This window comes from Peromyscus leucopus, chromosome 1 (genome assembly GCF_004664715.2).
Source record: "Peromyscus leucopus breed LL Stock chromosome 1, UCI_PerLeu_2.1, whole genome shotgun sequence".
Taxonomy (NCBI): Eukaryota; Metazoa; Chordata; class Mammalia; order Rodentia; family Cricetidae; genus Peromyscus; species Peromyscus leucopus.
Genome location: NC_051063.1, coordinates 137,859,339 through 137,882,541, shown reverse-complemented (window position 1 = coordinate 137,882,541; position 23,203 = coordinate 137,859,339). Strand labels below are relative to the sequence as shown.

Below are 23,203 nucleotides of genomic sequence, written 5' to 3'. Positions count from 1 at the left end.
CCAGACAGTCGAGTCCATCAGTGAGGTCCAGGTTCAGTGAGGGACTCTGTCTCAAAACCTAAGGTAGAAAGTGATTGAGGGAGACATTCAGTGTCAATTCTGCCCTCCATATGCATGCACATGAATGAACACACACACACACACACACACACACACACACACACACACACCAGGTGATCACTGCCTAGATTCTGCAATTCAGACTACAAAATTCTAATTCTCATTCCTTCTTGTATTAGCTGGAATATTTACATGAAGAAAAACTTCCCTTTGTGGTTGTCTTAAAGTATGCTGTATGGGAAAGGCAAAGTTAAAGCATGCTATTTGCCCCTTGTTTGCTAATTTTCAAAATAGTTGGTTCCCAGCACCTCCCCAAAGTGGCTGTGAGTTGTTTTATTCTGAGTACTGTTACCTAGCTATGGGTTTGCACACAGCTGATGTGTCCTGTAACCTGGGTAGATGTATGTGTTTGCACCATTTTTTTTTTCTCGAGACAGAGTTTCTCTATGTAGCTTTGTGCCTTTCCTGGAACTCACTTGGTAGCCCAGGCTGGCCTCAAACTCACAGAGATCCGCCTGCCTCTGCCTCCCAAGTGCTGGGATTAAAGGCGTGCGCCACCACCGCCCGGCTTGTGTTTGCACCATTTTTCACTGCACTTTTAGAACAAACTCGGAGATGTGAGATTTCTGCATCTAAAAGTGAGCATCCCTATTGTTTCTCCACTACCTCTTTCCTGACACACAGCCGATTGGTGGTTATTTGCTGACAGTGTTGTGCACTGTGAGTCTAACTCTGAGTTGAAAGTGAGTGGTAGCTATAAATGCTTAAATGCTACCCTAATCTGCAGTCTCACATCCAGCATCACCGTTTTTTCAAAACACTGGAGCTAGGTGGATTCTGATAGGCAACACAGATAAGTAACCAAAATGATGAGCTGTCAAGAGTCGGGAGGACTTCCCCACTGAAACATTCAAATTTTTTATAAAAACATTCTTAAAAGATATGGTGCTGTGCACCTATAATCCCAGCAATGAGCAGTAGAAGCGGGAGAATCTGTTCATCTTGGGTTATGTAGGGAGTTTGAGATAAGCCTGAGTGACATGAGACCTTGTCTCTAAAAACAAAAATAAAAGGCCAGAGAGTTGGCTTGGCTGGAAAAGGCCAAACCTTTACCAGGTACTACCAAACCTGAGGATTTGAACTCCATCGCTGGAACCCATAGGGTAGGAGGAAAGAGCCGACTCCCAAAAGTTGTCTTCTGATCTGCACACTCATGCTGTGGCGTGTATACACATACACACACACACACACACACACACACACACACACACACACATAAATGATGATGATAACAATAGAAATGTAATGAAAATTTAAAAACTAGTAACAAAAACAAATAAATTTAAAAAGAGTTCATAGAACTAGGAAACAAATTACTGTGGTTTGAAAGTTGTGAATTACAGCCCTCTGATTTCCTAGCTGAGGAACCTGAGATTCAGTAAATGATTTTCGCGAGTCACTCCAACCTCTAGTTTACAGCTGAGGCACCCATATTCCTCCCTGCAAAGTCGATGAAGTGGTTAGTGCTAACTGTTGATTTTGAGGAATCCAGAATTATCTGGGGAAAGGACCTCTGGACATGCCTCTGAGCAATTATCTTGATTTTAATTGAGGAGGGAAGACCCACCCACCCCGGGTGGTGCCATTCCCTGGCTGGGATCCTAGATTGTATAAGAGAATCAATGGAGTCGTGCAGCATGCATGCATTCTCTCCGGTCCTGATCATGAATGCAGTGTGATCAGCTCCTTCACACTCACACTGCCATCCCACCATGCTGAACTACACTCTTGAGCAGTGAGACAGAATAAACCCTTTTTCCCTGAAGTTGTGTGTTTTCCCCAGCAGCAGGAAGAGGAACTAAGACACACACAGGCACTTCTGTTTCCCCTGCTAGCTGACCTCAGGAGATAGAACTGCCATCCAGGAGCAAACAGTGCTTCCTTAAGCTGTCAAAATCCTAATCAGGGTCAATATCCGGTAGGCCTGAGAGAACAGTGGGCAGCCCACTCAGACCCTCATGATTCTGGCTAAAGGTGCTGGTCTTTGTTCATCATTTCCCACCAGATCCCATATGGCAGCATTCAATGCCTCACAAGCTTGGCAGGAAAGCCAACTTCACTATCCCTGTCTCTCCCAGAGAAGGAGGCAGCCATTCATGATCCTAGGAGACAGGCATGCTGAAATAAAAACCACAGTTTGCCTACCTCTGGGGAAAGAAGGCCTGGTCCTACAGTGCTGTCAGGTCAAGGTTCAGCAAATTAAGTCAATGAAAGACAGGAGGTCTTGCTGACTACGGCTCCCAGGATCCTCACTGCACAGCAGGTCCTCTGCCAGCCCCAGAGCATTCCAGAGGGCTGTGTCCTCCCTGGTGGAGCTCAGCCAGCTGAGATCAGCACATATGGATAAAGGTTCTCTCCCCAAGAATATACCAAAGGGCCCTGGAGAGTGAGCCACCCACAGACTGACTCCTTTTCTGGCTGTCAACTGCGTTAACCCTGCATCAAACCTCCAAGCAGCCTGCTGGGCCAGACCTGTCTGTTCCTACTTATATCTATGGATTATACTCCAAAGCCATGTGCGACTTCCAGAAAAACAGCCTGCTAGATTATCTCCACAAACCATTCTTTGGCATTTCAGAGACCAGGGGCATCTAACCTGGGATTTCCAGAAATGCAGGAGTCTGTGGAGAGAGTAATTGGCAAAGGTGGAAGCAGGTATTGTTTGCAGAACAATGTGCTTTATATTTATCTTCATTTATAACCATACCAGAGACAATGAACATGAGGGGATGGAGAAGGCTGCATTTGGGATATTCATCTCCTGGGAGTCCTGCTTAAATGGAGAGTGAAAAGGGTTTGGGGACAGGGAGACCCAGGTTATGACCTAGCTCTCATGAGCTTCAGGATTGATGAACTTTCACCAAAAAGCCCTGCAAACTCCTCTTTGGTTTCTGAAACCATCACATCCCTTCCCTTCAAAGAGCAAGGGCACAAATTTAGAGTTAAGGACACAAAGCACCTAAGCAAACAGGCTCAATTGCAGGAGCTTAGTAAAGACCATTGCCTTCCGCCATTGCCCCCTGCCTAGTCTTACAGATGAAGAAGCAGTCAGGGTGGTGTTTCCATAGCACAGATATGATCCTCAGTTCACCTGCATGATCACAGTGACTCAGCCTCCCTGGAGCCTAGAGTTTCTCATCAGAGAAGGATTTTCTCAGAGGGACGCTACAGGGCTTAGAGAGAGGCCACTGATCATGTACAGCCTCTGTGGCTTGCCCTCACGCCACCATATGGATAAGCTTCAGTGAAGAAGCATGACATCCCCTAGTGGGAGCATCTGAGACTGAGTGGGAAGAGTGGAAAATGATGGTGCTAAACACTGCACAGTGTCACAGCAGGATGCTGTCTGGGGGTGAAGAAAAGCCAGTTCTCAGGGGGACAATTAGTTCCTCAAGGGGAAAGATTCAAATAAACGCTCTAGCTATCACGGTGGTTTGTACTTCCTTAAAAGCACACAACACATGAACACATGTGCTATATCTGTGATATTAATTTTTTTATGCATGGTTTCATTATTTTTCCTAGGCTGGCCCTGAGCTCCTATAGTTTCATTATGTTGCCCAGGCTGGCCCTGAGCTTCAGAGCTCAAGTAATCCTTAATCCTTGACTTTGCTAGTAGCCTGGAGTCACCTGCATGTGAACTGTGCCCAGCCTGCTATTAAAACTTGGTGATAACCATGGCAATTAGCAGAGAGATGGGGGTCTAAAAAGATCACTTAAGAGGTAATAAAAAAAAAATAAGATCAATTGAGAAACTGTTATATGGAATCCAAAAGGATCTACTCCTTTCTGGAGTAGAAAGAATGATAGAAGAAGGACAGGCAGCCAGAACAGGGGGCTGCAATCTTACCTGCTGGATGCTGACTGGATGAATCTGGATACAGAGAAAGAAGTTTTGTTATTGCTGTTGGTTTTATTTGGTTTTTAAAAGAATGGAGGCTACACACACACACACACACACACACACACACACACACACACGTATGTTTGTATGTATGTATTTGGTTTCTTTTGCCCTATGGTTCAAGGGCACATGGTCCAGCCCAGCAGGAAGTCACACCGGTAAGAGCAGAGGGCAGTTAATCCCATTGCTTCACTAGTCAAAGCCAGAGAGAGATGACTGGCACTCACTTTACTTTACATTTGAGGCAGATCCTCCTACCTCAATTAGCCCAATCTAGAGCTCCCTCAGACATGCCCTGGGGAGCTGATTCTACATTCTGTCAAGTTGAGGATCACAATATATGCCATAGGAACTGAGCCTGGCACATTACGGACACTGCGCCAATCTGCCAATTAGAAGCAGGTTTCAGCTTCACAGTGAGAAAACAGTGTCTTTGTATCAACCATCCAGACAGTCCGTTCTGAAGCCCTGTTCTTTAAAGTGTGCTTGTCTGCCCAAGTTACTCTGGACAGTGCCTTGTATCATGAAGCCATCATTAAAGAACACTCCCTTTGGTATCCTGGTTTGGCTCATAAGTTAAAAAACCATTCTACATTGCAGCTCTTCTATTGCTCTGTCTACTTCTCAGAACAATGTTGAATATACCCAGAATCTTTGTCATGTCCTCTCAAGAACAAAGGTTTCTGGAAAAGCAGAGAGTGTGCAATGGCAAGAAAAAGGCAGTGATAGGAGGGCATGCATTTTACAGCTCCTCAGCAAGCTTCACTTTTTTAAGTGTGCCGTAAATAGCCTCCAGCACACGTGGGCCTTGCAAAGCCCAGAGAACACAAAACCATATGTGCTCACTACTGCCCTAGGTCTGGCTTCCTATGGTCTAGATACCTAGGAGGTTCCCTGACACCGTACAGAAATGACAACAGCAACCAGAAGCCCCCAATTGGGGGTTTTGTTGCCATGACACCAAACGATGCCAGGTGACCCTGCCCCTTAGAGACTAGAAATGTGGTAGGGTGGGGCTGGAGGTTTCCGGTTACGGATGGCAGACAGCATCCCCCAGTACTCACTTCCGGGGCTCTGGATGGAAGCCCTGCTGCCTGCCTCCTCCCTGGCCAGAGCCTCATCTGTAGACCCTCAGATAATTCAACAAATTGACATCTGCAAGTTCAAGCAGGAAGTCAAGGCTGCTGGAGACAGTCTATTTGTGCCTGCCTCTGAATAATTTAACACTCCCTCCAAAATAGACTATCATTAGAATTTGTCAATTCCTCTGCATTTCAGCAGACAGCTCAAAAAAGGAAAAAGTTCCCACACGTATTACCTCCACGTAGTGGAACAGACAGGTGGTGGCTCTGTTTTGTTCCCTTTTGCTTTTACCTCACTGATCCATCTGACACGAAAGGAAACACTGCCGTGCTGCCCTTTAATGTCTACACAGCCCTGATCTGCCTTGTTCTGATTTTTCCCCTTTCTGTGGACATGCCTTGAGAAGTACACAAAGCGGTAGAAGAGCTGAAATGTGGAATGGTTTCTTAATTTATGTGCCAAACCAGGATACCAAAGGGACTGTTCTTTAATGATGGCTTCATGACTGTCCAGATCTGCACTGTAGGCATGAGATATGGGGGAGGGGGGGGAAATCCTAATTCTTACAAATGCGCTGGTGCGTCTCTGCCTCCACCTCTTCCTCCGTGTGTGTGATGCTATTCAAGGCACTAAGCCTTTTGACCTCAGTTTCTCTGCCCCCCAAAAATGTGAAAGTCGATGTGACCTCTCCTGAAGGGTGGAACAGGATTAAAGGAGCCAACGAGGGCAATGCAGATCTTTGCCATTGTCTTCTCTATTCCCTAAGCACTGGACTTAAGTAAAATGGTGTCTGTTCCCATGAAGAAATAGCAGGTACAGTTTCTAGACGCCACTAACCCCTTGTGACTTAGCCTGAAATGTCCACACAGGCCCATGAATTTAGACACTTGGCCACTAGTCGGTGGTACTATTGGGGGAGGCTGTACAACCTGTAGGATGTGGGACATAGCCTGAAGACGTAGAGGGGAGGAAGGTCTTATAAGTTATAGGCTGAGTTTGGTTCCGGTCAATGCCTGCTTCTTGACTGTGAGAATCCCATAGCCATGGAAACACTTCTGGGAGCTGTAACTCCTGACCACAGCTCTACCTTCTCCACCATGACAGACTGTTTCACCTAAACTATGAGCCAGAGTACATACTTCCTTCCATAAGTTGTCTGTCAAGTATTCCATCTTCCATCATAGAAAAAACTAATACATCCTTTTTTACCCATTGCCTAGACTGCTAAACACTCTCAGGAAAGATAAACCATACAGAGAGAGAGGGACAGAGACAGAGAGAGAGATGTGTAAGTACAAACACATGTGCTCAACCTCTACCAATGCCTGAATCAATTGAACCCCAGTCCTGGTTGCCAATGCCCCTATACAGTCCCTAGTTTCATTCCTCAGGAGAATTGTTTCCAACCTCTCAAATGAGTCCAGCCCACTTCTAACCACCTCCCCTGACTTGCTGATCTCACCCCTCGGTTCACTAAACACCTGCTCTGGGCTCATCATACCCTTTCACTCCATCCTCCTCCCCTCTCAGCTCTACAATACCACTCTATTTCTAGGGCTAAGCTCCATCCTCCCTGTGGCTCTCAGCCCCATCCCCTCCTAAGCCATCTCCTCCATCTCTTTCCTTTGCAGCTTCAAGATGTTTGTCCCTTAAAACGTTCTAATAACACACATCCTGCCAACATTGTCCTCGACCTCAGTGTGTAGACTATAGACCCCTTCTTTTCACTGCTGAACATCACAAAGAACATTGAGGTCATAGACCTGCTGCCCCACCCACATCTTCATATATGCACCCCTAATGCTCTTGTTTCAACACTCCATTGACAGCATGTCCTAGAGGCTTACTAGGGATGTCCTAAGTGCCATTTGGAGATTCCTTTTGATTCCAGACCTTCGGCTCTAGCCACGCCTGTCCTTCACACATAGATCACACTTACAAATTTGCAGCAGGCTCTGCTCATGTGCCCAGTGGGCCCACGAAATCCCAACATGGACTTCCTTCACGCATCCTCTCTGCTGCATTAGCCACAGATCTTCAGCTGGCTGGGTTCTGCTACTTTCCTCCCCCTGCTCCCCACACTTGCCAAGGCCTAGCCCTTCCCTTGCACCAGCATTAGTCATTGTTGACCCTCCCTCTTCCCATGCCAATGCCCAGGTTTGGGTCTTGGCCAGCTTTAGCTGCACACTGGCAGCAGCTGCTCACACGGTTCAGGTCTGCTGTTCCTCTTCTTCCAACCCATCCGCCCTGCCCTCCCCATGGGCATCTCCTCAAGAGTTAGGTTGTTAGTGTGAGTTCCCTCTGCTGAGTCCCTCCCCGAGCATCAGGCACTGAGATAAATAAGCTCTTACCCTCCCACTCAGCCTTTCCTAAGCCACCACTTGTCCCCATATGTCACCATCAGGAAACAGAGACTGAAGAAGGACATGCTCACGCTATAGTGGCAAGGCTCACTGAACCCAGGATATGGCCCCAAACTGTGAAGTCGTACTGCTTCCATCCACAGACGACACAGGGCCAAATTCCAAAGAATCCTCTGGAAGCTTCGCATTGTCGACCAACTTCCTCCATGCAGTTCCCTAAGAGAGCAATCTGGGCTGGGCCCATCATGCTGGACCTCCAGGTATCTCTTCCACTTTACTACCGTCCAACTTTGCAGTCATGCCCATGCCATCAGGCCGTGCCCCAGTTTGGGCCTTTTCCCCTTTTTGCTGGTTCTGCTATCTTCCTTGGCTTAGCCTCAAAGCTCCCTCCTCCCCTAGCTCCAACTCCAGACAGCTGGTTTTTTTTCTGTTTCGGCACAATCCAACATTTGGCTTGTCTCTGCCATATCTTCATTTCACACTATCTTAGGAGATGGACATCTGTGCCCGTGCCCTCAGTGTCATGTCCATAATTTGTCATACACTGATGCCAGAGCACACTGAACACTTGTTGAAATGACTAGGTCCCCAGAATCTTACATACACACGTGGGCACTGGGATGGATTTCCCATTGGTAAAGCGTCCGGACAAGAGGCTTGTACATGCCAATGCGGACATCTCAGCTTCCATCAGAAGCAGGCTACAGATCCTGGGGAGTCCTGGTCCATTTGCTCACTCAGACTCTGCAGAAAACTCACTGTTACAAGCTGTGAAGTCGATTTTGGAGGAAGGAGCAGAACAGCCTTCACACTGTGACACATCCTCCTGCTCTCCCATCCCACTTTCTCCAAGAATGGCCTCAGTGAGTCATCACTGTGGAAGAGACAAAAACCATTCCTGGGAAAGGCTGGAAATCTCAGCCAGACACAGAGTGCAGCAGCTGATGGCATTCATTCCCCAGAGGGTGAAAATGCTATGTCTCCGAGATGATCCCAGATTTGATTTGAGCCCTGGGATCGGGGGGACAGAGTGGGGTAGGGGGAACAGGGCGGGGTCGGGGGGAACCCAATGCAGTCAAGAACTCTCAAAGGTGTGCCTTCTCCTTTCTCCCAGTGGGATGGACTTAGATACCTTGGGCTGTTTTTCTCTGCAGAGGGACAAATGCCATAATTCACCATCTTCTCCAGAGTCTCTCAGCAGCCCACTTTAATGCTTATGATGAGGAGAGGAAAAGCTCCTCCAGGACCTACTTCTGATCCTCACAGCTTTCCAGAGTCAATACAGACATCCTGGTAAGCGCTTGTGACTTTCTGCACTCCAATATACATTGGTTGTGCCTGAGCTCCACTTAGGCGGCAGCATGCCAGAGCCCTGAAGATGGCACTATACCAAATGTCTCTCCCCTTTATCTCCACACCTTGGCTTCTCAGATTCTTATACATCAACTCCCTTGTGGGTTCAGCCTTGGGTACTCCTTTCCTTTCCCAAGTTACGTGAGCCACAAAAAGAGCAGAATCAAAGGAGGATGACCACCCTGCTTTCTCATCAGTTCCTGGACTGAGCCAACTGCAGAGGAAGAACTGTTGATGTGTGGGTGTAGAGAACAGGATGCTGTCTTGGCACACTCACACCAAGGGCATGACAAAATGAGCTGGTTCTGGAAGCTGCACAAAGGGTTCTGTTGATCTGTTTTCCAGACTCTGCATTCCTTAATCAGAACATCTTAGAAATGTTTCACCTTTCTCCCACCTTCCTCCGGTTCCTCTGCATCTTTCTCTTCAAGAAGAAGTGAACATCAAGGGAAAAGGGAGGAAAAAAATCTCTAGAGTGCTTGCCACATGCCTGGCTCAGAGCTGGAAGCCTGATGTCCATGTAGTGCTGGCAGAAACCCTCCAATAGTGACATGGTCACCATCTCATTGTCTAAAGGAAAACCCAGATCTGAGGAAAGCTCAGAGACCTTAAGTGAGTTGCCCAAAACTATGATTGACAGAACTGGCATTTGAGTCTAAGTTCTTTGAGTCCAAAGCCCATGTTATGTGCCCTGCATTACTGAGAAGTAGAGCTGGCAGGCAGCCTTGCCTTGCTCCTGATCTCAAAGGGACAGCATTCAGTCTTCAACACTAGCTGTGCTGCGTTCACTGTGGATTCATCCCAGACGCCCTTAATCAGACTCATGAACTCCCCTTCTAGACCTAAGTTCCATATTTTTAACATGAAAAAGTTTCAATATTGACCAACAAAATGTTTCTTCCATATTGATTGAGATGATCACGTGGGATTCTTCATCCTAACAATGTGTTCTGTTGCATTGATTGGCTTTTCAGTGTTAAATCAATTTTTCAATCATGTAAGAAGTACCATTTCGGTGTGGTGTCTAGCATTTTTTATTTGTTCCTTACTTGGCATGCTGGCATTTGTTGAGGATTCTTTGCATCTCCCCATAAGACATCATTGCCCTTCGAGTTTCTTGTGTGTGTGTGTGTGTGTGTGTGTGTGTGTGTGTGTGTGTGTGTGTGTTGTCTTTGCTTCATTTTGACCACTCAAAGTTTTTGACTTACGAGGCTAATCTAACCAAGCAGTTATAATGGGCATAATGGTGACTCCCCAAATATCTACATCTAGACCCCCAGAATCTATGAACATTTACCTTCCATTCTAAGTGGATCTTGTAGGCATGATTGAGGTTGGGGAGATTATTCTGGTCATCCAGGAGGGTGCTCTGCAACCACAGTATCCTTGTAAGTGAAAGGAGGTAGGGTGGATAGAGTTCGAATAAGACATTAGACTTCTGGATTTGAAGTCAAGGAGTGCAGCTGGTCTCAAGAAGATGGACAAGGCAGGAGACTGGACTTCCTCCCCAAAGCCTCCAGAAGGAACACAATACCCCTAATACCTTGATTTTTGCTAAATGAAATTCGTGTTGGACTTTTGCCCTCCAGAATCATAAGAGGAGCATCCCCTGTTTGAAGGCGCCAAGGTAGTACTCATTAGTTGCAGTAGCCACAGTGCCTTAGTAATTCTATTGCTGTGAAGAGACACCATGAGCACAGCAACACTTATAAATGAAAACATCTCATGGGGGGGGGCTTGATTACAATTTCAGAGGTTCAGTCCATTATCATCATGATGGAGAGCATGGTGGCATGCAGGCAGATGTGGTGCTGGAGTTGAAAGTGCTGCATCTTGAAGGCAACAGGAAGTTGACTGAGACACTAGGCAGTATCCTGAGCATAGTAATCCTCAGCCAGCCTCCACAGTAACACACTTCCTCTAACAAGGCCACATCTCCCAATAGTGCCACTCCCTGTGAGATTATGGGGGTCAGTTACATTAAAACTACCACATTCCACTCCCTGGCCCCCAAAAGCTTATAGCCATATCATAATGGGGGAAAAAAGGCATTCAGTCCAACTTCAAAAGTCCCCATAATCTATAAGAGTTTCAAACTTGTTTCAAAGTCCAAGGTCTCTTCTGAGATGCATGGCAATCTCTTAATTGTAATCCCCCTGTAAAACTCAAAATCAAAAAGCAGATCACATACTTCCAACATATAATGGCACAGAATATACATTACCATTCCAAAACATAGGGAAGGGAGCATAGTGAGGAAATACTGGATAAAAGCAAGACCAAAAACTAACTGGGCAAACTCCAAACTCTGAAGCTCCATGTCTGATGTCAAAACACTCTTTAGATCGCCAACTCTGTTCAGGTTGGTTGACTATAACATGCTTCTTTCCCTTGGGCTGGTTCCACTGCCTATTAGCAGCTCTCCTCAGCAAGATCCCACAACTCTGGCAACCCTAACATCTTGTGTTCTCCAAGGCAATTGAGGCTTCAACTTCACAGCTTCATGCAAAGAAAGGCCTCTGTTCTAGGCCTCCATTCAGGGAAACCCCTGACACAAACCTGGCCTCAGCAGCTCTATTCCGTAACACCTTTCTTCTATCCTTAACTCTAAAGCCAGAACCACATGGCTGAAGCTGTCAAGTTCCACCCCTTCCTGGGGCTAGAACATGGCCCCCTTGTTCAATTACATCTTCACTAGCTTTCTGTCTTTCATTGCCTAAGCTTGGCTGTATTCAAACTTGCTGTAGAAACTAGGCTGGTCTCAAACTCAGAGATCCAACAGCTTCTGCTTTCCCAGTGTTGGAATTAAAGGTGTGCCCTAGCTCTAAGCTTTCTTTTGGTTTTTTTCCCCAAAAGTTGGAAACTTAGCTGGATGGGATCTTGCCCTGAGGTAACCACTTCCTTTATCCCATTTCTTAATCCATTTATCTCCTTGAACAGAGGATTTAGCTCCAGTCCACTTCCTGGTGCTCTTTTTCTCCTCAAAATTTATATTTTGTAATTTACCTTGCTCAGCTTGCTCCTTTTCATTATAAATCTTCATCAGAGTTACCACTAGTATCTATATGACAGAGACTATACTAGGCTGTTTTGAGATTTCTTCTGCCAACAGAATTAATCCAAAACTCAGGCAGAGTCTTCGGACAAGGGCAAAAGGCAGCCCACTTTCTTCACCAAAACATCACAAGAATGATCTCCAGGCAACATACTAAAATTCTTCTCCCCTGAAACCTCTTCAGTGAGCCCCCCAGAGTTCAAATAACTCTTAGCACCTTTTTCTTCCATGCTCCTACTAGTATGGCCCATTAAGCAGTGCTTAAAATACTTCACCACTTTCCAAACCCAAAGTACCAAAGTCCAAATTCCTCTAACCAAACACATGGTCAAGCCTATCACAATACCAAGTCCCTGGTACTAACTTCTGTCTTAGTTTGGATTTTTATTGCTGTGAAGAGACACCAGGACCATGACAACTCTTATAAGGAAAACATTTAATTGGGCTGGCTTGCTAACACTTTCAAAGGTTCAGTCCATTATCATCATGGCGGGATCATGGTAGCATGCAGGCAAACATGGTACAGGCTACAGCTTGATCAGAAGGCAACAAGAAATGGACTAAAGCACTGGGTGTGGCTTGGGCATATTTGAGACCTCAAAGCCCAACCCCACAGTGACACACTTGCTCCAACAAGGTCATACCTGCTCCAACAAAGCCACACCTCCTAATAGTGCTACTCTTCATGAGCTTATGGGGGCCAATCACATTCAAACTACCACAGGGAACAAGTCCCTACAAGGAAGAGTAGTGAGGGTCACAGAACTAAAAGCAGGTAGATGAGTCACGTGTCCAGGTCCCCAGTTAAGTTCCCACTGTCCTTAGGCCCACAGTAGCACTGTATTGTTAAGGGAGCATCACAACTAAGCTAGCTAGCAAAAAGTTGCCCTTTCTGGGTGGCATTTGGAAAACATGGTCAATGCTGCCTTCTGAGAAGGTCCATTTCCTAAGATGACAAGCTGACCAACCTCTTAAGAGGGCTAGGTGTGTTCTTTAGAGTTCTGACTATAAATTTATAATATGTTTCAATCGTTTTGATCACAGACCAACCAAAGGAAGCACTCTGCAAACAGCCGCCATCACCACTCTTGCTACCATTGTGGTTTATAACATACTCATCCCAGTTATCGTTGAGAACAATGGAGCTGGGAACTCTTCCTCTTCGAGGTGACTTTCTTTCTCCACTCTGTGCTTTATCTTGACAGAAGCCATAGCCCTTGCACTGACTTCATAATTATAGCTACACAAATGTCATCTGGGATGGCTCTTGTATGGCCCAGAAGATGCTTTTCAAACAACAAGGAAATGAGTGTGAAGTCAAGTTCGGTGCCTGGCATGGAATGAAAACCCAGAAGATGCTTATACCTTCACTCATAAACTCATTGTGTATGCTGCCAATTCAGTGTCGAGTTTCCAACCCACTTCTACTCCAGAAAGGGTTCCATTTGGAGTCAGGCCCTGAACAGGGGTAATAATGTCAAAAGGAGCCTGTCAAGGTGGGTTGCAGTTCACAGCTGCTACACTCCCAAGAAGAGAAAGTTAAGACCCAGACACAGAAAGGGAAGACAAGGAAAGCATGGTCACTTACAAGCCAGGGACAGGTCTTATGAGAAAATCAACTTCTGTTGTTGTTTCAGTTGCCCAGCCTCTCTCTGGCTTTCTTTTGCTATGGCAGACATAACAAATGAATACACTCTCCTTTGAATAAATTTGGGTGGGGGGGAAGCATTTTCTGAACAAAGAAAGTTTCAGTGTGTCTATAGTTGGTTTTGAGCCACTGTGACAATATCTGACAGAACAACTTCAGGGAGAAAATTGTTCTTTGACTCATGGCTTAAGAAGGGAACAATCTGTTCTAGCTCACAGTTTCAGGGGATTTCAGGACATCCACGGGCACAGGAGCATTCATGGTGGCAGAAGTATGTGGTAGAAGCACTTCGATCAGTCAGCCAGAAGTAGAGACTGAACGTGGAACCAGAGGCCATAATGGTTTTTATTTTTATTTTTGTGTGTACAGGCATTTTTCCTGTAATACTGTCTGTGTGCCACATGTGTACAGTGCCTTCAAAGCCTGGGAAAGGGTATAAGACCCTCTTGAACTGGAGTTCTAGATGGTTGTTAGCTGCCATGTAGGTACTTACTGGGAATGGAACATGGGTCCTCTGGAAGAGCATCCAATGATCTTAACTAATGGGCTATCACTGCAGTTCTGCAACTTTTTTTAAGATTCATTTATTTGTGTGTGTGTCTGTGTAAGTGTGTACACACATGTGTGTATAGGAGCACATGCCTATGTGTACACATGGAGGCCAGAAGAGGGAATCGAGTGTCTTCCTCTATCACTCTCTACTTATTCCTTTGAGGTAGAGTCTCTCCCTGAACCTAGAACCTCACATTTTCTCTATTGTGCTGGAAGCCAGAAAATCCCAACGATGTTCCTAGTTCTGTGCTCCTCAGAACATCAGCTACAGGTATTTGTAGGTCTCCAGGCTTGTTATGTAGATGCTGGACTCAAACCCTGATCTTCATGCTTGTACAGCAAGCACTCTTAGCCACTGAACCATCTCTGCAACTCAAGGCTACAATCTCAAAACCCCTCCCCTAGTGGCCCACCTCCACCAGTATGGTCTCACCTCTTAAAGGTTTGACAGCCAGCCTCCCATAATAGCATCATCAGCCAGAAACATGTATTCAAAACATGAGCCTGTGGGATTCGCTTCAGCTCCATACATAACAGTATGAATTATAAAGAGCCCTGGTTCCTAGGTGGATCTGAAAAGCTGTCTGGTGAATTTTCCACAGTCCATACTCCTCCTCTCTCTCTAGGACTTTGTGCTTAGCCTCACACTCAGTTGAGGGTTTCTCACGTACTGGGGAAGGAGATACCATTAGCTTCACAATTCCCCCAAGAGACCTGCGTGGGGAGTCGTGCGTGGCAGCCTGGCAGAGGAAACACCACTGGCATCACAGATATGAAAAACTGTAAATTCACAAATGACAGATTCGTGACTTCCCTGGAGAATAAATAGCGAGAACAGATGGGTCCTGAGGCTGGAAGATTGCATGCAAATCTTAATAGAACTTTGATAATTTAATGAGTGTGGGGAAGAAAGAATGGCACTCCAGTACCAGAACCAGTGCTAGAACACAATTATCCACTCTGGTGTTTAACCCCAGGATAACTTTCTATGTTGAGAAATGCAAGGTCACAATGCAAGAGTATTTCTCCAGGAATTTAGGCATCTTTCAGTGGGCTGGCATACAGAGCATCACAGTGCACCGCATTTTCTCTATGCATCTCTGCAAGGCACCTCTTTAGACAGCAGTCCTCGGGACTGTTCCAGGTGATGGCTAGATGAGAGAGATGGCTTGACAGAAACACAGAGGTGCACAGATGAAATGTAAGGACCAAGCTCATGATTGTGCCTCAACGGGATCAATAATCTAGTTTTTCTACCTGCCCAGCCCAGCCTTTTCCCAGTCAATCTCTCTTCGGTCGTCTTTGGAGTGCTTCAGTGTAGGCATGCTCCATAAAAAGAAGAAAACATGGGATGAGGAATCTAATGGTTGGCCAAAACTCAACAACTCACCAACTGTGTCTGGCAAGGCATCGGCTTGGTTTCTCTGTTCCGTGTGAGAGTTCATTTCCTTGCAGGACTTTGTATAAAAAGCACAGGAGGTCTACTCTTCAGAAAGCGATAGGCAAATGTGTAGCCTAACCTTAGAGCAATGATTTGACTCCACCAGTTTGGTGTCTTCATTCATCAATGGAGAAGATGCAAGTCTTCAGCCATCAATGTGTGTCTCATGAATAGCAGCAAGTTCAAGGACCACTCCATAGAAAATTACTGAATGGGAGAAGCCAGAGCTCAGTTCTCTTGGTTATTCCTGAATGCATGATGTCCTAGTTAGGCTTACTACTGCTGGGATAAAACACCATGACCAAAGCAACTTGGGGAGGAAAGGGTTTATTTCAGCTTACACTTCCAGGTAACAGTGCATCACTGAGGAAAGTCAGGACAGGAACACAAATAGGGTAAGAACCTGGAGGCTGGAGCTGGTGCAGAGGCCATGGAGGAGTGCTGCTTTCTGATTTGTTTACAGTTTTAGAGGTTTAGTCCAACATCATCGTGGTGGATAGCATAGTGGCATGCAGACAGACATGGCATTGGAGAAGTACTTAAGAGTTCTACATTCAGATCCACAAGCACCAGAAAGAGAATGACACTGAGCCTGTCTTGGGTTCTTTGGACCCTCCAAGCCCATCCCCAGTGACATACTTTCTCCAACAAGGCCACACCTATTCCAAAAAGGCCACACTCCCTAATCCTTCTCAAGTGTTGCCACTCCCTGATGACTAAACATTCAAAAGATGAGCCTATGTGGGCCATTCTTATTCAAACCACCACACATGAATACAGGCTCTGACTTACAACCTGTCCAAAATGCATCTTCTTCAAGTTCTTTATTTTTTTAGTTTTCTAACTATTGGTGAAATTATTAAGGCAACTCCACATAGTTGAAAGGGAGGTTTATTTTGTGGGGTAACTTACAAGTGAAGGGATAGGTAACAGGGTCTGGGAAAGGTGTAGCACAGTCCAGTGGTGTTCTCTGGAGAACTCTGCTCGGTCTACCTCCAGTGTCCAGGGTCCAGGAACCAAGAGCGCTCCCCCATTCAGATCTTAGGTCTTCAGGGGTCCTCTCTTGGCTCTGCCTTGTAGGCATGACAGTTACCGAAGCCTCAAAGGGGGTGGTATTTCCAGGTCAAAGCTGGAATGGCTACCCACTACATCTCCCCCTTTTGTCTAAATAAGAAGGTTCTAACCTAATACAAGACTATATACAATAGGAATGATTATCAAATATTGTCCAGGAGTAATAAGGGATAATGACCTAGATAAGATGGAACTACAACCAATGTGAACAATATCAAACAAGAGTCTGGAGCATAGATAAATGGCATGTTACAAGGATCATTCCAAAAGGTGTTCTATCCTAAAGAACCTAAATCTAATATTTAATATGTTCTATCTAAGATATTATATATATATATAGTAAGTTGTAACTATAACTGCTAGTCTTCAATCCCATCAAAGACCTGAGAAGGAATATAATGATACCAGAGAAATGGAAGATGGATGAAAGCAACTTTCAGGAATCTTGCAAGAGTATACAGAGACAGCTGGCAGCCTGGAAAGTCACCTAAAGTTTCTCAGCATCTACATCTAACAGACATTGAATGTATTTACCACATGTAACATGTTGTTTTAAAATCTGTACACATGTGGAACTGTCACATAAAGTTAATTAATGGGAAGATTAAATAGATGGGGGAAAGGAAGAAGGAGTAAGGAAAGAAATATGGGGAGGGACAGCTAAAACTAAGGAGTCGTTTGAGGGGTTATATGGAAACCTATTACAGTAGAAGCTTTCTAAAATATATACATATAGAAGAAATCTAAATGGAGTCATCAAATAACAGAAGAAACAAGGCCACAACTAGATGTCTCTCACCACCAAAAAAACTTCTAGTGCCAGGAATGGGTTACATTTAAATGAGTTGTTGACCAAAAGTGTCCCATGGGAACCCCTAAACAACCCAGGTTATTGCCAAGTCTGTTCTCTACAAACTGATGTAAGTCCCTGCTGCTGAAGACAATATCTATATAACCCATTGAACATGGAGAATTCAAAATGGTGCCTATCTCGATCCTTCATCCCTACTGACTAGTGTTCATGGTACTGGGAGGTATAGTGCACTGTAAGAGAGGAGAAAAGTAAACACCAAAGCAGCTACAAACCCTTTGATCTACAATAGTGACCTACCTTCAAGATACATTGATGTAACCATGGCACAAAAGTTATGGGAGTGACCAACCACTATCTGGTTGGATTTAAGGCCCATTCCATGAGATGGAACCCATGCCCACCGCCCACCACTGCTCAGGTACCCAAGAACCTGAGACTAGATAGGCCATGGCCCTAGGGGAAAACCTTATACTACTGTTCTCCTAAAGAAATGTACTAATAAAATGACTCTTAACAACATTCTGCTATACTCATAGATCAGAATCTTGCTCAGCCATCCTCGGAGAAGCTTCCTCCTGGAACAGATGGGAACAAGTACAGAGACCCACTGAAATAAGCAGAAAGTGAGAGATCTTGAAACACCCAGTCTCAAATGGAATATCTTCACCAAATCCCTCCCCTTAGGGCTCAGGGAACTCTGCAGAGGAGATGGAAAAATTGTGAGAGCCCATGGGGATGGAAGACACCAAGGAAACAAGGCCTCCTAGATGCAACAAGACTGTCACACATACGAACTCGCAGAGCCCTGCAGCATGTCCACGTCCTGTACAGTTCTGAGCTAGATAGGGTCCCAGTACCAAGAGGGGAAGCAGATACAAGCCCTCATCCCTAACCCAGATGCCATCTCCAATGATAACCACGCACAAAGAAAAACTTAGTTTTCCCCAACAGAGTGTCAATGGTTCTACAAACCACACTTGAGGGCGGGCTTCATGCCCAGCAGTAGATGGCCAATACAAAACAAATTCAGTGGTATTTGGGGAAGTTTCTGTCTTATAATGCTTTGTCTTGACATTTTTTTTAAACTTACAGGTCTTTTTGCTTAGCTGCTATGGTTTCTGATTTTGTGTTTTTAATGGAGTTTTTGTGTGTTCTAATGAGTGTGTGTGTGTATGTGTGTGTGTGTCTGTATGTGCTTTGGGGGTTGTTTTATTTATTTATTTATTTTTTAATTCATTCTTTGTGTCTTTCACATCATGCATCTCCATCCCATTCATTTCCCTGTCTCTTTATATGCACCCTCTGCCCTTGCAACCTCCCCGGCAAAATAAAATAAAGTTAGAGAAAAGAAAAAAAGAGAGGGGGCTGGAGAGATGGCTCAGAGGTTAAGAGCACTGGCTGCTCTTCCAGAGGTCCTGAGTTCAATTCCCAGTAACCACATGGTGGCTCACAACCATCTGTAATGAGATCTGGTGCCCTCTTCTGTATACATAATAAATAAATAAATAAATCTTTAAAAAAAAAAAAAAGAAAAGAAAAAAAGAGAGAAAAGAAAAAAATCAATCTCGTCATGGAAGCTATAGTGTGACACCATGAGTCAGGCAGTAAACCCTTTTGTCCATATATCTTTACTTGCAAGTGTTCATTGCAGAGAGTTGTTGGTCTGGTTCGCAGCCTCTGGTTTCTGCTACACTGTTGATGCTGGGCCCTCACTGGGGCTCCTCTTGGCTGTCCTGCTGTTGCCCTGTGTCGTGGATCCTGCAGCTTTGGGTCTGCAGGACTGGTCCCTTCACATGCTCCAGCAGATCACAGGCGGGGTGGAGGTTGGGGTCCAACTCATAACCCTGGTTCTGGGCCTGGGTAGTGGCAGGGTTGATCAGCCCACCATCTCTCCCTTGTCCTCACCACCAGGGTGAGCTCTCCTGCCTTGCTTTGGTGAGTTCACCCCTTGCAGCAATGAGCAAGGGGCAGGGCCAGATCTCCTGCTTTCCAGTCCTCAGGGTGAGTTCTCCCACACCTACACCTTCAGGGCCAGCTCTCCTGAGTTGCCCAGACATGGGTAAGGCTTTTTCTTTGGCTCCTTTTTTCTATTTGTTTGTTTGATTGATTGATTTGTCCTGTTCTGGTTTGTTTGTTTGTTTGTATTGTATTGTATCTTATTTTAAACCTTTAGATGCCTGGGTTTTTTTTTCTAATGAGAGAGAAAGAAAAGGGTGTGGATTTGGATGTGTGGGAAAGGAGGGAGGACCTAGAGAAAAAGGAACCATAATCAGAATATATTGTATGAAAAAAATCTATTTTCAACAAAAAGAAAAAAAACCTAAAATCCATATACATTGTGGAACCATCTGATAAAGCTAATTAATATATATGCACTTTCATGGACCTAATCACTTTGGGAGAATAAGAAAATTTAAATCTATTCTATGGATTTCCATGGGAAAAAATAGTTATTAGCTATAGTCATCACGTCATTGTAAAAATGGTTATTAACAATAGTCACCACGTGGTTGTACAGTGTATCTTTTGAATCCATTCCCTCTGACTGAAACTTTGTATGCTTTGATAAAGATTTCCCAAATCTCCCTGACCTTGGGCCCTGGTAAACACTGTTCTACTTTCTGAAAGTTGAGCTTTTCAGATTTCAGATTCCAGACTGAAGTGAGGTCGTGCAGCCTTTCTCTGTGTCTGGCTTATTTCATGTGATATGCCATCCCCCAGGGTCTGGCTTTTCTTTTATAGATGAGTTGAAATGTGCGGGAGTAGACACAGACAAAAATTTAGGGATTATGAGCCCCAGATACAAATTGTCTTAATGGCAACCTCCAGTTTGGTCAAATCACTGGGAAAATCAAAACAGGCAAGTAAAAGAATCCGGAAGGGAGGATCCAGAGGCAAAAATGAGAGAGCTAGCTGGGCATGGTGTGAGCTGGCAAAGAGGGTGCAGGGAGGTGGATCCAAAGGACTCCCAGGCAGAGGGACTCGAGAGCTGATGCATCAGGAGAGACTCCCACAAGGGGGTGGTTTCCAGCTACTCCTGCTTCCCAGCCCGTCCCCGGGAAAGCCATCTGGGATCCCCATGTGTCATCATCGTGACCTACCTGTTCATGGAAGGCAGGAAGGAATTTTTTTATAAATCTCTACTCTGAGTCTGTCTCTGCTCATCTGACCTGCATCTACTGTCCCCTGGACTTACGAGACACGATCAACAGGACAAGAGAGGCAGATAGAGTTGAGCAAATGGGGGGTCTTCAAAACACACATGCAAATACAATCTTCAGGGCCAGACTCCTGAAGTCAACAAAAGTCAACAATATTTTACTTTTAAAATATTAATGTAGCCGGGCGGTGGTGGCGCACGCCTTTAATCCCAGCACTTGGGAGGCAGAGCCATGAGGATCTCTGTGAGTTCGAGGCCAGCCTGGACTACCAAGTGAGTCCCAGGAAAGGCGCAAAGCTACACAGAGAAACCCTGTCTCGAAAAACCAATACACACACACACACACACACACACACACATATATATATACATATATATATATGTAAATAGAGGTTGAAGAATATCCCTTATCCAAAATGCTTGGGATAAGAACTATTTCAGAAGCTGGATGTGGTGGCACACACTTCTAATCCGAGCACTTAGGAGGCAGAAGCAGGTGGATCTCTGAGTTCAAGGTCAGCCTGGTCTACAGAGTGAATTCAAGGACAGCCAGGGCTACACAGAGAACCTTGTCTCTAAAAACCAAAATAATAATAATAATAATAATAATAATAATAATAACTATTTCAGATTGCAGGGGTTTTTTCAGATGTTTTAATATCTGCACATACATGATGAGATGTCTTTAGGAGGGAACCCAATCCTAAACACAAAATCCAGTTACATGCACCTTATACACACAGCCTAAAGGCAACTTCATACAATATTCTTAGCCTGCCTGTGTTTATCACTGCAACCTGTCACACACAAAGTCAGAGATGGAATTTTCTACCTATGGTGTCATGTTGGAGCTAAAAAAACTTTCCAATGTTAGAGTATTTCAAATTCCAGATGTCCCATTTGGAAATATTCAATCAGTGGATGGTTTTCCAAGGCAGGTGCAGTGGGGAAGAAGAGGATCCTTACAGAACTGGGGCCTGCTTCTTTAAATTATGGGTGTTCCCTTTCATGATTATATTCATGAAATATAATGGAAGTGCAAGGAGAACACTCTCCTGACACTGGCTGTAAATGAGCTTTTCGGAATGTGACTTAGCACAAACGAAGACCTCTTTTTAAGGTTTCCCATTTCCCAAATCTGCTTCCACAGCAAATATTTTCCAATCATAAAAATAATAATCATAAAGAGAGCAGCTACCTGGGTGGAAAACTAGAATCCTCATTAACTTCAGCCATAAACGCAGGTTATTTCCTATTCCCTTACAAACAGGAGAACCGGACCAGATCACATCAGGGATGATATATCAGTTTCGATAACCAGAGCCAGGAGTTGGGATCATCACTTGCTAAATTCAGCTAGGTCGCTGGGCAGCTTAGATTTAAGCATGAGAACAAGTCAATTGCTCGCCATAGCTGTGGAGTGCCTTAGATACATCTTAATTTATTTCTTCATCCACTTTAGCCATCTAATCTCCTCTTGAAAGCTGAGAGCTTGTCAAATTAGGAAAGGATTTCTCTTTTAAAAGACAGCTCTTACCATTGGGAGAAGCTTGCTCTCCCAGAAATGTCAGCCTTTTGCTCGCTGCAAAGATAGGCTCCCTGCCTGCATTTTATTTATGTATTTTGGCCTCTACCTTATTCTAAAAAGTAGAGCAACTGGCCTGAGCATCCTGCAGGGGATCCCATCTGCTACAGGCCAGACAGAAGGCGTGGATTAACAGTAAGAGCCGGGAGCCCAAGCAGATCAGTCAGGGTGCCCGCCCACACCCGCAGCCCTGCCTCTGTGCAGACAGAGCTCATTAACCAGTATATAAAAGAGTGGAAGGCTCCACACAGAGCTAAAGAGAGGCAGGACAGAGTCACGCAGAGGAGCCAGAGGCAGAGGAGGCCAATGTAGCATGTCATTCACACTGGAAAACTAAGTGAAACATACCAGTAACAATGGTAATTGCAGCTGTGATAAGGAGATGCCCCTTTCTGGTGGGGTTGTGACTTAGACAAGCTCTCTGATGTTGATGCCATCTCTCTAGGCAGTTTTCCTAAGGCCATGTTGTCTTGGCCCTCTTCAGTGCCTGTGAGCTCTCAGTGAAGAAGTCCCTTTTCAGACGGTCCTTTTTTGTGATTCGGCTACTGTTGCCACATCCCTGGGGCTTCTGCTTCCACCCGAAGCATCAGACTTTCCTGGGAGGCTCGTGGACTTTCCTGAGCCCTCATAGAATCCAACAGAAACAGTTGATTTATTCCCTTAGCCTGTCTCCCATCTTCCCCCCACAGGTACCGGCTCTCCATGAAGCTATCGCCCCTCGTTTTCCAAGCTAAATGTACATTCTGTGTCTTCATATGGTCCAAAGTCAGGGGACGTGCCAAGAGCTCTTGTGCATGGTCATCCCATTCTTATAGTATCACAGGTCAGGTCAGCAAGCTTCCAAGGACAAGTCATTGTTCTGACTCCCTTCTTATAAGAGCCTGCAGTGTCCATGAGGGACTCTCCCAGGACCTTCACCTGGGTTTGTAAAGCAAAGCATGTGTATCCTTGAGCAAGCATTTGCTATAGGTGAAGACGCCAAGGAGCCTACCTTCCCTTAAGAGCCCTTCTTACAGGGACCAGGGAGCACTAAGGCCAGCTTTGATACCTC

At 45.2% G+C, this 23,203-nt stretch overlaps 1 protein-coding gene across 5 annotated transcripts in view; it reads right to left on the bottom strand.

Annotated features, from left to right (window-relative positions):
* The window catches only part of Sv2b (synaptic vesicle glycoprotein 2B), a 194,781-nt gene that overhangs the window by 155,429 nt on the left and 16,149 nt on the right, over positions 1-23,203 (bottom strand). Inside the window, exon 1 of one of the 5 annotated variants that reach the window (XM_028879184.2) lies at positions 2,266-3,026. The exons of the other annotated variants lie outside the window; for them this stretch is intronic. The gene's annotated coding sequence lies outside the window, so the exon portion shown is untranslated. Of the gene's footprint in view, positions 1-2,265; positions 3,027-23,203 lie in introns of those variants that run through there. 5 annotated transcript variants of the gene reach the window in all.